Source organism: Oryx dammah, unplaced genomic scaffold, assembly GCF_014754425.2.
Source record: "Oryx dammah isolate SB20612 unplaced genomic scaffold, SCBI_Odam_1.1 HiC_scaffold_23, whole genome shotgun sequence".
NCBI lineage: Eukaryota > Metazoa > Chordata > Mammalia > Artiodactyla > Bovidae > Oryx > Oryx dammah.
Window position 1 is genome coordinate 81,574,269 of NW_024070207.1, and position 15,753 is coordinate 81,590,021.

A 15,753-nucleotide genomic window follows, 5' to 3' on the forward strand; every position below is an offset into this window, starting at 1 on the left:
GCCTGTCTTTTATATACAACCTTTTTAATGTAGTTGGCTCCCTAATTAATGTTCAGAACCACTGTTTAAAGTCAGTATCATCATTGTCATTTTCCTGATGACAAAACCCAGACTCAGGTGGGTAGTAACTTGCTAAATGGTAGTGGAGTTAATGGAGTTAAAGTCTGTAAGATACTCAGTCCTGGCCTGATCGTCTCTTTCTCTCTCTCTGTCTCTGTTTATTAATGAGAAGTAGAAAATACTCAGAATATTTTATTAGACATAGTCTGGATATAAAAATTTCATTTTGTAAGCTTTCTTTCACAAGTCTAATTATATCAGGTACTTGATTTACTTCCTAGTTATAAATGTTAAGAGCTGAAAAGTGTGATGACTTTTTACTTGAAAATTTTTCCCATTTTCAAACTTTTTATTCTTTTTTTCCTTTTTAATTTTATTGGGGTATGAATACATAAGGGTACAGCTGAAAGCATTGTCACCACTGTGTAACCTACCACATGATCCAGCAATTCCACTCATGGTATATATCTGGAAAAAGTGAAAACACTAATTTGAAAAGGTGTGTGCACTCCAGTGTTCTTAGCAGCACTATTTACAATGGCCAGGATATGGAAATGACCCAAGTGTCCATCAGCAGATGAATGGATAAAGACATGGTGTATATGTACAATGGAATATTGTTTAATTGCTAAGTCGTGTCCGACTCTTTTGCTACCCCCTGTACTGTAGCTTGCCAGGCTCCTCAGTCTGTGGGATTTCCCAGCAAGAATACTGGAGTAGGTTGCCATTTACTTCTCAAGGGGATCTTCCTGACCCAGGGATCCAACTCGCATCTCCTACATTGGCAGGTAGATTCTTTATCACTGAGCTAGCAGCGAAGCCTCACAATTACTCAGCGTTAAAAAAGAATGAAATTCTGCCATTTGTAGCAGTGTTGTACGGACCTAGAGAATATTATGCTTAGTGAAACAGAGAAATACAGATACTTTATGGTATCACTTATATTTGGAATCTAAAAAATAATACAAATGAATATATATAGCAAAACAGAAACAGATTTGGTGATACAGAAAACAAACTAGTGGTTACCAGCAGGAAGAGGGGCAAATAGCAGGTATGGGATTAAGAGATACAAACTACTATGTATAAAATAGATAAGCAATAAGGATATATTGTATAGCACATGGATTTATAGGTATTATATTGTAATAATTTTTAATGGAGTATAATCTGAGTCACCATGCTGTACACCTGGAACTAATATAATATTGTAAATCAACTGGAAATTCTCGTTGGGCTTCCCTGGTGGCTCATTGTTAAAGAATCTGCTGCCAGTGCAGGCAACGCAGGTTCGATGCTTGGTCCTGGAAGATCCCCTGGAGAAGGAAATGGCACCTTGCTTCAGTATTCTTGCCTGGAAAATCCCATGGATAGAGGAGATTGCAAAAGAGTGGGACACAACTTAATGACTAAACAACAGCATACTCCATTAAAAAAAAAAACCCAATTATCAGTATCTGAAATCCCTTGAATATATTTCCCTACCAGTTACAATCTAAACCCCAAATTAACCACATCTTGGCTTCTATCACTGTATAATAATTTTCCTGTTTTAGGACTTTATAAAAATTTGGTATGTTTTTGTGTGTGTTTGACTTTGGCTTAAGATTTTGTTTTTGAGACTGATCCAAGTTATCGAGTGTAGTAGTAATTCCTTCATTCTTATAGCTCTGTATTCCATTGTGTGAATATGCCACAACTGATAGGCATTTTGGTTGTTTACATCTTTGGTCTGCAAATGGTACTATAAACATTCTAGAACATGTCTTTTGGTGATATATATACACAGATTTCGGTTGAACATATACCTAAGAGTTCAGTTCAGTTCAGTCGCTCAGTCGTGTCCGACTCTTTGCGACCCCATGAATCGCAGCATGCCAGGCCTCCCTGTTCATCACCATCTCCTGGAGTTCACTCAGACTCATGTCCATCGAGTCCGTGATGCCATCCAGCCATCTCATCCTCGGTCGTCCCTTTCTCCTCCTGCCCCCAATCCCTCCCAGCATCAGAGTCTTTTCCAATGAGTCAACTCTTCTCATGAGGTGGCCAAAGTACTGGAGTTTCAGCTTCAGCATCATTCCTTCCAAAGAAATCCCAGGGTTGATCTCCTTCAGAATGGACTGGTTGGATCTCCTTGCAGTCCAAGGGACTCTCAAGAGTTTTCTCCAACACCACAGTTCAAAAGCATCAATTCTTTGGCGCTCAGCCTTCTTCACAGTCCAGCTCTCACATCCATACATGACCACAGGAAAAACCATAGCCTTGACAAGATGGACCTTATTCGGCAAAGTAATGTCTCTGCTTTTGAATATGCTATCTAAGTTGGTCATAACTTTTCTTGCAAGGAGTAAGCGTCTTTTAATTTCATGGCTGCAGTCACCATCTGCAGTGATTTCATAGGTTATGGATAAGATTAGCTTTAGTAAGTATTGCCAACCAGTTTTCCAAAGCATTTGTACTAAAAAAACTGCTAATAGAAACTTTTTAAGAGTTCCAGTGCTCTAGAATATTGCCAACACTTACTGTGTTGTCTTTTTAAGGAAAAAATATGTAACCATTCTAGTGGTTATTAATGGTATCTTGTGGTTTTAGTTTGCATATCTCTGCTGATCAATGTTCATCTTTTCCTGTTTGTTGGCCTGGATATCTTGTTTTCAAGGTACCTATTCAAGTCTTTTGACCACTTTTTCTCCTGGACCATCCTTTTCTTATTGTTCTGTAGAAGATCTTTCTTTAGTAAGGATGTGAATACTTTGTTAGATCTGTTTATTGCAGATTTCAATGCTTCCACCTTCAGACTCTTAATGGTGTCTTTTGATGAACTGAATACAATCACATTTTGGGGATATTGCAGGTTTGCTTCTACCATTGCAGTAAAGTGAGTATCACAGTAAACAAGTCATACAAATTTTGGGGTTTCAAGTGCGTTTAAAAGTTAATTTTGCAATATGCTGTAGTCAAGTAAGAGTGCAATGCATGCATGCCCAGTCGTTGAGTCTTGTCCAACTCTTTGTGACCCCATGCACTGTAACCCGCCAGATTTCAGGCAAGACTACTGGAGTGGGTTGCCGTTTCCTCCTCCAGGGGATCTTCCCAACCCAAACCTGTGTCTCCTGCATTGGTCACCTGGGAAACTCCAAGTGTGCAATAGCACTGTCTAAAAAAGAATATACCTTAATTAAAAAATACTTTATTACTAAAAAGTGTTAACCATCATCACACAGAGTTGCCACAGACCTTTAATTTGTAAAAAATGCAGTATTTGTGAAGCACTGTAAAACAAGATATGCTTGCATCTCAATTTTAATATTGTTGAATTCATAATTTTTCCTCTATATGAGTAGTGCTTGTTTGTCCTGGTTAAGAAATCTTTGCCTTTCTCAAAGTCATAGAGATATTTTTCTATGTGATGTTATTGTTTAATCTCATTTATATTTCCAGTTCATTTGATATTGATTTTATTGTATGTTGCCAGTATGAGATATGGATAAAAGCCCATTATTATTTTGTTGTTGTTGTTTTGAAACAGGCATCCAGCAATTCAATACAATTTATTGAAAAGATCATCCTTTCCCTCTAGCATCATCATCTGTTTCATAAATCAGATGATTAAGTTATATATGTGTGTTTGTTTCTGGATTCATTTCATTTTGTTTTTTTTTTTATTCTTGTATGAGTACCACTGTCATAATTAATGTAACTTTATAATGTATCTTATATATGGTCAGTAAGTCCTACAATTTTGCTCTTTTTCTTTAATAATTCTTTGGTTATTCTTGGCCTTTTGAATTCCATATACATTTAAAAAAATAGTTAATATATTTATTTTAATTGGAGGCTAATTACTCTGCAGTATTGTAGTGGTTTTTGCCATACATTGACATGAATCAGCCACAAGTGTACATGTGTCCCTCATCCCGAACCCCCTTCCAGTTCCCTCCCCATCCCAGCCCTCTGGGTTGTCCCAGTATACTGGCTTTGAGTGCCCTGTTTCATGCATCAAACTTGGACTGGTGATCTATTTCACACATGGTGATATACATGTTTCAATACTATTCTCTAAAATCATCCTACCCTCGCCTTCTCCCACTGAGTCCAAAAGTCTGTTCTTTATATCTGTGTCTCTTTCACTGTCTCACATATAGGGTCATTGTTGCCATCTTTCTAAATTGCATATATATGCATTAATATACTATATTGGAGTTTTTCTTTCTGACTTACCTCACTCTGTCTAATAGGCTCCAGTTTCATCCACCTCATTACAACTGATTCAAATGCATTCTTTTTAATAGCTGAGTGATATTCTATTGTGTATATGTACCGCAGCTTTCTTATCCATTCATCTGCCGTTGTACATCTAGGTTGCTTCCATGTCCTAGCTATAGTAAACAGTGCTGTCATGAACATTGGGGTACACGTGTCTCCTTCAGTTCTGATTTCCTTGGTGTGTATGCCAAGCAGTGGGATTGCTAGGTCAAATGACAGTTCTATTTCCAGTTTTTTAAGGAATCTCCACACTGTTCTCCATAGTGGCTGTACTAGTCTGCATGCCCACCAACAATGTAGGAGCGTTCCATTTTCTCCACACCCTCTTCAGCATTTATTGTTTGTAGACTTTTTCATAGCAGCCATTCTGACTAGCATGAGATCGTACCTCATTGTGGTTTTGATTTGCATTTCTCTGATAATGAGTGAGGCTGAGCATCTTTTCATGTGTTTGTTAGCCATCTGTATGTCTTCTTTGGAGAAATGTCTGTTTACTTCTTTGGCCCATTTTTTGATTGAGTCGTTTATTTTTCTGGTATTGAGCTGCATGAGCTGCTTGTATATTTTTGAGATTAATTGTTTGTCAACTGCTTTGTTTGCTATTATTTTCTCCCATTCTGAAGGCTGTCTTTTCACCTTGCTTATAGTTTCCTTCATTGTGTGAAAGCTTTTAAGTTTAGTTAGGTCCTATTTGTTTATTTTTGCTTTTAATTCCATTACTCTAGGAGGTGGGTCATAGAGGATCCTGCTGTGGTTTATGTTAGAAAGTGTTTTGCCTATGTTTTCCTCTAGGAGTTTTATAGTTTCTGGTCTTATGTTTAGATCTTTAATCCATTTTGAGTTTATTTTTGTGTATGGTGTTAGAAAGTGTTCTAGTTTCATTCTTTTACAGGTGGTTAACCAGTTTTCCCAGCACCACTTGTTAAAGAGATTGTGTTTTCTCCATTGTGTATTTTTGCCTCCTTTGTCAAAGATAAGGTGTCCATAGGTTCGTGGATTTGTCTCTGGGCTTTCTATTTTGTTCCACTGATCTATATTTCTGTCTTTGTGCCAGTACCATATTGTCTTGATGACTGTAGCTTTGTAGTATAGTCTGAATTCAGGCAGGTTGATTCCTCCAGTTCCATTCTTCTTTCTCAAGATTGCTTTGGCTTTTTGAGGTTTTTTGTGTTTCCATACAAATTGTGAAATTATTTGTTCTACTTCTGTGAAAAATACCATTGATAGCTTGATAGGGATTGCATTGAATCTGTAGATTGCTTTGGGTAGTATACTCATTTTCACTCATATACATTTTTTAGAGGGCTTCCCATGTGGCACTAGTTTTAAAGAACCCACCTGCCAACGCAGAAGACTTAAGAGATGTAGGTTTGATTTGTCAGGAATATCCAGTGGAGGAGGGCATGGCAACCCACTTCATTATTCATGCCTGGAGAATCCCATGGACAGAGGAGACTGGAGGGGTGCAGTCTCTAGGGTCGCCAAGAGTTAGACACGCCAGAAGTGACTTGGCATGCATACATTTTAGAACTAGCTTGTCAGTTTTCACAAAAATCCTTCTTGGCATTCTGATTCAGATACCACTTTAATAGATCAATTTGATACTTTCCCCATAAATATCTCAGTGTTCATCTCCTAATATTAGGAGCATTCTGTAAATAATTTAATTGCCATTATCTTACTAAGAAAACTTAACAGTAATTCCCTAATATCATATACATACCTACTGCATTTGCAGATTTTTTTCAAACAAGTCTTTTATTTAAAACTGTTACCCAACCTAATGTGTTTTTATATTTCTTAAGATTTTTCTGTTATTTTCTATATTTTATTGAACTTGTTATATATTTAGTACTTTTCAAGTCATTACTTCTTCTGTTGCTCAAACTGTCCGGTTTGGAAGTAGCCATATGAAACTCCTTCACATTGGCTTCTGTTTTTTTTTTTCTTTTATTCCTGAAATTTTCAAATAGTTTTAAAGAAGAAAGTAGTAAGCACACACACCACACATAACCATGCATAAATCCTTTCCCAAGCTTCAACAATTAATACCATTTAACCAATTTCATTTGATTTTTTTCCTCCTCACCCACTTTTCTCACTGGGGCATTTGAGAAAATGGCACTCAGCCATTGTGCCATTGCACAGATAAATAACTCATTATGGATCCCTAAGTCATAAGTGTGTTAAATAAGGAACCACTGGGCCATTATACTTAATAAAATTAACAGTAATTCTTTATATCATTTAATACTCAGTTCATATTCAGATTTCCATGACTGTCTGAAAAATGTCTATTTATGGTAGCTTTGTTAAATCTATATCCAAAGAAAGACCATCTATTGCTACTGGCTGTTTTTCTCTTGAGTTTCTTTTCCTGTAAATCCTCTAAAGCCCCCATGCCCTGCCAGTTTTAAAGACTGTTGCTTTATTGGAGAAACTGTCTGATTGATTTATTGGAGAAACTGTCTGATTGACAAATGGATTTAGATGACTGCTTCTTTGATGTGGTTTTTATTGTTTTCTTCTTCCCATATTTCCTCTTCACTGGAATTTAGAGCTAGAGGCTTGATTAGCTTCAGTTTAATTACTTTTTAAAGGTAAGAATCATCTCAGGGAGTGTAATGCACTTTTTATTGCATTACCTCAGGGGTGATTTTATCTTTTTAACTGATGCTGGGGTTGATCTGTGTTTTCAGGTTATCTCAGCCTGATCCTTCCCAACTTTTCTCCTGTTGATTTTCAGAGCCATTGGAGATAACTGTCTAAATTCAGTATTTCAGTAGGGGCTGTCAAGTAGTGATAGAATTCTACTAGTTATTCTGCATTTATTAGCTGGGATTATTTTATAAAGGAAAACTTTTTCTTGCCAGATACCTTTTTTTTTCTAATTTATGTTTCATAAAAAGAAACTCAGGATTTATGAACAGAAATAGACTTACAGACATAGAAAACAAACTGATGTTTACCAAATGGGATAGTAGGATTAGGGGAGCAAGAGATAAATTAGAAGTTTGAGATTAAAATATACCCTATTATTTATAAAACAGATAAACAGCAAGACCCTATTGTATAGTACAGGTAACTGTGCTCAATATCTCATAATAACCTATAATGGAAAAGAATGTGAAAAACTGTATATACATACACATATGTGTGTATAACTGAGTCACTTTACCATACACTTGAAAGTAACACAACATTATAAATTAACTATAGTTCAGTTAAAAACTGTTCACATTTAAAACAAAGGATAAATGCTTTTTTTCCCCATATATCAGTTTCCATAATTGATTTCCTAGAGACCTTCATTGATTTCCTAGAGACCTTCATTGTTTAATATCATTAAGAATTCATGGATTTTTATGTATTTAATGTGTATCCATTGTGATTAAAATTTTTCACTGAGGTATAGTTGGTTTACAATGCTGTGTTAGTTTCAGGTCTACAGGAAAGTGATTCAGTTACAGATATACATTTATTCTGATTATTTTCCATTAGAGGTTATTATAAGATATTGAATATAGTACCTATGCTATACAGTAAATCCTTGTTAGTTATCTATTTTATATGTATAGTAGTGTGTATCTATTAAACCCATCAGTTCAGTTCGGTTCAGTCGCTCATTCATGTCTGACTCTTTGTGACGCCATGAACTGCAACACACCCAGGCTTCCTGGTACATCATCAGCTCCTGGAGCCTGCTCAAACTCATATCTGTCGAACTGGTGATGCCATCCAACCATCTCATCCCCTGTCGTCCCCTTCTTCTCCTGCCTTCAGTCTTTCCCAGCATCAGGGTCTTTTCCAGTGAGTCAGTTCTTCCCATCAGGTGAATAAAGTATTGGAGCTTCAGCTTCACCATTGGTCCTTCCAATGAATATTCAGGACTGATTTCCTTTAGGATTGACTGGTTGGATCTCCTTGCAGTCCAAGGGACTTTCAAGAGTCTTCTCCATCACTACAGTTTAAAAGCATCAAGTTTCGGCACTCAGCCTTCTTTATGGTCCAACTCTCACATCCATACATGACTACTGGAAAAACCATAGCTTTGACTAGATGGACCTTTCTCAGCAAGGAAATGTCTCTACTTTTTAATATGCAGTCTAGGTTGGTCATAGCTTTTCTTCCAAGGAGCAAGCGTCTTTTAATTTCACGGCTTCAGTCATGGTCTGCAGTGATTTTGGAGACCAAGAAAAGTCTGTCACTGTTTCCATTGTTTCCCCATCTATTTGCCATGAAGTGATGGGACTGGATGCCATGATATTAGTTTTTTGAATGTTGAGTTTTAAGCCAGTTTTTTCACTCTCTTCTTTCACTTTAATCAGGATGGTCCTCAGTTCTTCTTTGCTTTCTGCCATAAGGGTGGTGTCATTTGCATATCTGAGGTAATTGATATTTCTCCTGGCAATGTTAATTCCAGCTTGTGCATCATCCAGCCCAGCATATTGCATGATCTACTCTGCATATAAACTAAATAAGCAGAGTGACAATACATAGCTTTGATTTACTCCTTTCCAATTTGGAACCAATCTGTTGTTCCATGTCCAGTTCTAATTGTTGCTTCTTGACCTTCATACAGATTTGTCAGGAGGCAGGTCAGGTGGTCTGATATTTCCATCACTTTGGGAATTTTCCACAGTTTGTTGTGATCCACCCAGTCAAAGGCTTTCGCGTAGTCAATAAAGCAGAAGTAGATGTTTTTCTGGAACTCTCTTGCTTTTTCGATGATCCAACAGAAGTTGGCAATTTGATCTCTGGTTCCTCTGCCTTTTCTAAATCTGGCTTGAACTTCTGGAAGTTCACAGTTCACATACTGTTGAAGCCTAGCTTGGAGAATTTTGAGCTTTACTTTGCTAGCATGTAAGATGAGTGCAATGCCAAAGAATGCTCAAACTACCACACAATTGCACTCATCTCACACGCTAGTAAAGTAATGCTCAAAATTCTCCAAGCCAGGCTTCAGCAGTATGTGAACTGTGAACTTCCAGATGTTCAAGCCAGATTTAGAAAAGGCAGAGGAACCAGAGATCAAATTGCCAACTTCTGTTGGATCATCGAAAAAGCAAGTGAGTTCCAGAAAAACATCTGCTTTATTGACTACACCAAAGCCTTTGACTGGGTGGATCACAATAAACTTTGGAAAATTCCGAAAGAGATGGGAATACCAGACCACCTGACCTGCCTCTTGAGAAACCTACATGCAGGTCAGGAAGCAACAGTTAGACGTGGACATGGAACAGCAGACTGGTTCCAAATAGGAAAAGGAGTACATCAAGGCTGTATATTGTCACCCTGCTTATTCAACTTATATGCAGAGTACATTATGAGAAACGCTGGGCTGGAAGAAGCACAAGCTGGAATCAAGATTGCTGGGAGAAAGATTGCTGGGAGAAATATCAATCACCTCAGATATGCAGATGACACCACCCTTATGGCAGAAAGTGAAGAGGAACTAAAAAGCCTCTTGATGAAAGTGAAAGTGGAGAGTGAAAAAGTTGGCTTAAAGCTCAACATTCAGAAAATGAAGATCATGGCATCCGGTCCCATCACTTCATGGGAAAGAGATGGGGAAGCAGTGGAAACAGTGTCAGACTTTATTTTTTTGGGCTCCAAAATCACTGCAGATGGTGATTTCAGCCATGAAATTAAAAGATGCTTACTCCTTGGAAGGAAAGTTATGACCAACCTAGATAGCATATTCAAAAGCGGAGTTATTACTTTGCCAACAAAGGTCTGTCTAGTCGAGGCTATGGTTTTTCCAGTGGTCATATATGGATGTGAGAGTTGGACTGTGAAGGCTGAGCACTGAAGAATTGATGCTTTTGAACTGTGGTGTTGGAGAAGTCTCTTGAGAGTCCCTTGGACTGCAAAGAGATCCAACCAGTCCATTCTGAAGATCAGCCCTGGGATTTCTTTGGAAGGAATGATGTTAAAGCTGAAACTCCAGTACTTTGGCTACCTCATGCGAAGAGTTCACTCATTGGAAAAGACCCTGATGCTGGGAGGGATTGGAGGCAGGAGGAGAAGGGACGTCAGAGGATGAGATGACTGGATGGCCATCTCATGATGGACATGAGTCTGAGTGAACTCTGGGCGTTGGTGATGGACAGGGAGGCCTGGCGTGCTCCAATTCATGGGGTCACAAAGAGTCAGACATGACTGAGTGACTGAACTGAATTGAACTGAAGATGAGTGTAGTTGTGAAGTAGTTTAAACATTCTTTGGCATTGCCTTTCTTTGGGATTGAAATGAAAACTGACCTTTTTCAGTCCTGTGGCCATTGCTGAGTTTTCCAAATTTGTTGCTATTTTGAGTGTAGCACTTTAACAGGATCATCCTTTAGGACTTGAAATAGCTCAATTGGAATTCCATCACCTCCACTGGCTTTGTTCATAGTGATGCTTCCTAAGGCCCACTTGACTTCGCACTCCAGGATGTCTGGCTGTAGGTGAGTGATCACACCATCGTGGTTATCAGGGTCATGAAGATCTTTTTTGCATATTTCTTCTGTGTATTCTTACCACCTCTTCATAATATCTTCTGCTTCTGTTAGCTCCATAGCATTTCTGTCCTTAATTGTGCCCATCTTTGTATGAAATATTCCCTTGGTATCTCTAATTTTCTAGAAGTGATCTCTAGTCTTTCACATTCTATTGCTTTGCTCTATTTTTTGCATTGATCACTTAGGAAGACTTTCTTATCTCTCCTTGCTATTCTTTGTAACTCTGAAATCAGATGGGTATAACTTTCCTTTTCTCCTTTGCCTTTCTCTTCTCTTCTTTTCTCAGCTATTTGTAAGGCCTCCTCAGACAACCATTTTGTCTTTTTGCATTTCTTTTTCTTGAGGATGGTCTTGATCCGTGTCTCCTGTACAATGTCATGAACCTCTGTCCATGGTTATTCAGGTACTCTGCCTATGAGATTTAATCCCTTGAATCTAATTGTCACTTCCACTGTATAATCGTAGTGGATTTGATGTAGGTCATACCTGAATGGTCTAGTGGTTTTCCCTACTTGTTTCAATTTAAGTCTGACTTTTCCAATAAGGAGTTCATGATCTGAGCCACAATCAGCACCAGATCTTGTTTTTGCTGACTGTATAGATCTTCTCCATCTTCAGCTGCAAATAATATAGTCAGTCTGATTTCAGTATTGGGGCTTCCCTGGTGGCTCAGAGGTTAAAGCGTCTGCCTGCAATGCAGAAGACCTGGGTTTGATCCCTGGATCGGGAAGATCCCCTGGAGAAGGAAATGGCAACCCACTCCAGTATTCTTGCCTGGAGAATCCCATGGACGGAGGAGCCTGGTGGGCTACAGTCCACGGGATAGGAAAGAGTCAGACACGACTGAGTGACTTCACTTTCACTTTCAGTATTGACCATCTGGTGATGTCCATGTGTAGAGTTGAGTCTTGTGTTGTTGGGTGTGGGTGTATGCTATGACTACTGCGTCCATTGGCAAAACTCTGTTAGCCTTTCAGTTCAGTTCAGTCACTCAGTCGTGTCTGACTCTTTGCAACCCCATGGACTGCAGCACACCAGGCCTCCCTGTCCATCACCAACTCCCGGAGCTTACTCAAACTCATGTCCATCAAGTCAGTGATGCCATCCAACCATCTCATCCTCTGTTGTCCCCTTCTCTTGTCCCCTTCAATCTTTCCCAGCATCAGGGTCTTTTCTAGTGAATCAGTTCTTCACTTCAGGTGGCCAGAATATTGTAGTTTTAGCTTCAGCATCAGTCCTTCCAATGAATACTTAGGACTGATTTCCTTTAGGATTGACTGGTTGGATCTCCTTGCAAGTCCAAGGGACTCTCAAGCGTATTCTCCAACACCCCAGCTCAAAAGCATCAATTCTTTGGCGCTCAGCTTTCTTTATAGTCCACCTCTCACATCCATACATGACTACTGGAAAAACCATAGCTTTGACTAGACAGACCTTTCTTGGCAAAGTAATGTCTCTGCTTTTTAATATGCTGTCTAGGTTGGTCATAGCTTTTCTTCCAGGCAGCAAGTGTCTTTTAATTTCATTGCTGCAGTCTGCAGTGCAGTTTGCATCTGCAGTGATTTTCAAGCCCCCAAAACAAAGTCTCTCACTGTTTCCATTGTTTCCCCATCTATTTGCTATGAAATGTTGAGACCAGAAGGCATGAACTTATTTTTCTGAATGTTGAGTTTTAAGCCAACTTTTTCACTCTCCTCTTTCACTTTCATCAAGAGGCTGTTCAGTTCTTTGCTTTCTGCCATCAGGGTGGTTCTATCTGCAAATCTGTTAAGTCTTTGCCCTGCTTCATTTTGTACTCCAAGGCCAAACTTGCCTGTTAATCTAGGTATCTCTTGACTTCCTAGTTTTGCATTCCAGTCCCCTATGACAAAAAGGGCATCTTTCTTTCAGTGTTAGTTCTAGAAGGTCTTGTAGCTCATCATAGAACCTTTCAACTTCAGCTTATTCAGCGTTAGCGGTTGGGGCATAGACTTGCATTACTGTGGTATTGAATGTTTTCCCTTGGAAACCAACAGAGATCACTCTGTCATTTTTGACATTGTACCCAAATACTGCATTTTGGACCCCTTTGTTGAATATGAGGGCTAGTCCATTTCTTCTAATGGATTCTTGCCCACAGTAGTAGATACAATGGTCTCCTGAATTAAATTTGCCCAAAGAGGGAGTATGAGTTTATTGGGGATTATTCAAGATGGTGGAGTTGAAGGACATGTGTTCATCTTCTCCCGCTAGAACTCTAAAACTGCAACTCACTCTGAACAGCCATTGACAGGAGAATGCTGGATTCCACCAGAAAAGATACCCCACGTCCAAGGGCAAAGGAAAAACCCCAACAAGGCAGTAGGGAGGCAAAATCATGTTTAGAATCATACCCCACACCTGCCAGAGATGCTCAGAGGGATCAAACAAATTGTGCCATTTTAGAAATTAGAAGTAGTTTTCATTTGTTTCCTGTATCATTTGACAAGATTTCATTAGATCTTAGGACTTCATTGCTCTCTGATACATTTTAGGTTCATCATGTACACTGTCTGCCCCAGTGCTGGAATCAGTCATTCTGCAAGGAATCGTGTATTCTTTCAGTAAGGATTATTACTTCAAAAACAAGATGTGAATGCCCAGGAGACTTTTTTTTTGTCATGCTCCCTGACCTTTTGTTGTGCTCTTTTCCTCTCTATTTTGAATATATTTGAATGGCTTTATTTATGTAGACTTCCATTCATTCAGCAAAAATTCACTTACAACGATATATATGGTGTTATGTTTGGTATAGGAGATGTGAAGGTAAATCTGACTAGTTTCCTGTCTTTGATGAAGTTTCATTATAGTGGTAATATGAATAAACAGTCAGTGACTAAAGAGTATGATCAGTACTCTGGTGGGCATAGGCAAGTGGGAGTGACAGTCTGTGGCAGCACAGAATGGGCATCTGAAAATGCCTTGGAAAGAGGAGATAATGCTTGATGTTGGATGAGTAGAAGTAGTATGAAGGTAGAGGGGCTATGAAGGGTTTCAGTCAGAGGAAACTGAAAGAGGCAGAGGGATCTTGATGTATTCAAGGAAAGGTATGTATAGAGTTGGTCATAACTGAAACATAAGTTTTATGTAGGGGAGGAGAGACAAAATTGGGGACATGGATGGGGTCCAGGATGTTGAGAGCCCCAAAAGTCAGGTCAGAGAACTGAGATTTCACTCTGAAGGCTATGAAGGAGAAGTAATGAAATTGTCTTAAGCAGATGAGATATATAATCACTCCTGTCATGTACTGATGATGCACTGGCTGGGTGGGGAGGAATGGGGCAGTAGGAGAATAGTAAGGAGGAGAAACAGAAGAGAAAGAATGTCATGTTACAATGAACTTCAGGTATGTGTGTAGCATGTGGGAGAAGTTTGTGTGTGTGTGTGTGTTTATTACAATAGGTTATAACATATATACTATAGATTATATATATATATATATATATATACACACAATAGATTATATATATTACATATAGAACTATATGCAACAGGTATATATAAAGTGTTTAATATATAATGTATATACATACACACGACTGTCCCACACACCACATATATATATATAGAATAATATATATAAAATAGATCTGTGCATACACACATGGATGTAGTGTTATGTGTTTATTTTTCTGTATGTGCATGTATATCCAGGGGCTGTCTCATTGCCATGGATCTAGACTTTAGAATATTTCAGTGGAGAAACAGTTCCCATGGAAGGCAGAGGAGTGGGAAACCACAATAAAGATTCTCCTTGACCTAACATTAGTCATGCTCCTTTGAGCCCTTTTTTCGACTAAACTTTATCCTTGGGCATTGTCTTGGCCTACTTAGCTCAGTTTTAGAAAGAATCCTGCCAAGTCAATTTAGCAAGAATCCCCCCACCCTTGCTTGATATTTTAGCACTCTGGTCTGCCTTCAGCGAGAATCCCAAGTCAGTTTAGCAAGGATCGACTTAGTCTTGATGTCTCCTTTTAGTAATTTTCTATAGCTCCATGCCTGTAGACCCCCAGCTGTCTTCAACTGTATTCATAGTTGAGTCCAATATCTCCCCTGTATTGCAGTAGTCTTGACACCTATCACAGTAGTCTTTAATAATGTCTTTCTTACCATTTTAACAAGTGTCAGAATGATTTTTTATTTAACAGGCTACACCAAAACTTTGGCTTATTGTGCTTTTCCTCTTCAAAGTTCCACCAGTTGACACTGAGGCCCAATTGTGTATCCTTAAGTAATCTTGAGAATTCCTCTTCCTCCTCTCCTTGGGATTTAAGGGTATGGAGAGGGAGGGAGTGAGGTGATTTTTTTTCAGCTTCTCCCGGAGGTTAGTATGTCACTTTAACAGTTATCTCTGGGAGAGTGAAATGATGATTGAAGATGCTTATCTCCTTTTATATGTTTCTCTCTGCCAGGCATTGTTGTATACTAAACAACGTGTATTGCACTTCTCTTTTAAAACTACTATCTTAAACTTTTAAAACTATATAATGTGAAATTCATCTACATGGATATATAAGATATATACTTGAGATGGTTCTGTTAGGTTAAAGATTTAGGGGAAGCCAGGGCAGTGAGTGTGTATGGGTCTGTGTTGGTGAAGGCACAGAGGAGCAGTAATATAGTTGGCAAAGATGTTGATGAAGTGAATGTAGACTATTGTCTATGAAAAGTAGAATAGATAACAAGTGGTATATGTATATTTTTAGAATGAGAAATTTGAGCATGTTTATATGTTCTGTAGTGGAGGAGCTAATAAAGTCAAAGAGATTGTTGAAAATAGAGGAGAGAAATGGGGTAACTGGAAAAACAGATGTGGAAAAGATACGGTATAGTGAATATGTGGAAGAACTGGCCATGAGCAAGAGAAGGGGCATCACTTCTAATATCAGAGTTAAAGAGGGTCA

At 38.6% G+C, this 15,753-nt stretch overlaps 1 protein-coding gene across 3 annotated transcripts in view; it reads left to right on the forward strand.

The window, feature by feature from the left end:
• The window catches only part of MAGED1 (MAGE family member D1), an 85,794-nt gene that overhangs the window by 2,269 nt on the left and 67,772 nt on the right, over positions 1 to 15,753 (forward strand). The window contains exon 2 of one of the 3 annotated variants that reach the window (XM_040265993.1): positions 2,858 to 2,938. The exons of the other annotated variants lie outside the window; for them this stretch is intronic. The gene's annotated coding sequence lies outside the window, so the exon portion shown is untranslated. The remainder of the gene's footprint in view (positions 1 to 2,857; positions 2,939 to 15,753) is intronic. 3 annotated transcript variants of the gene reach the window in all.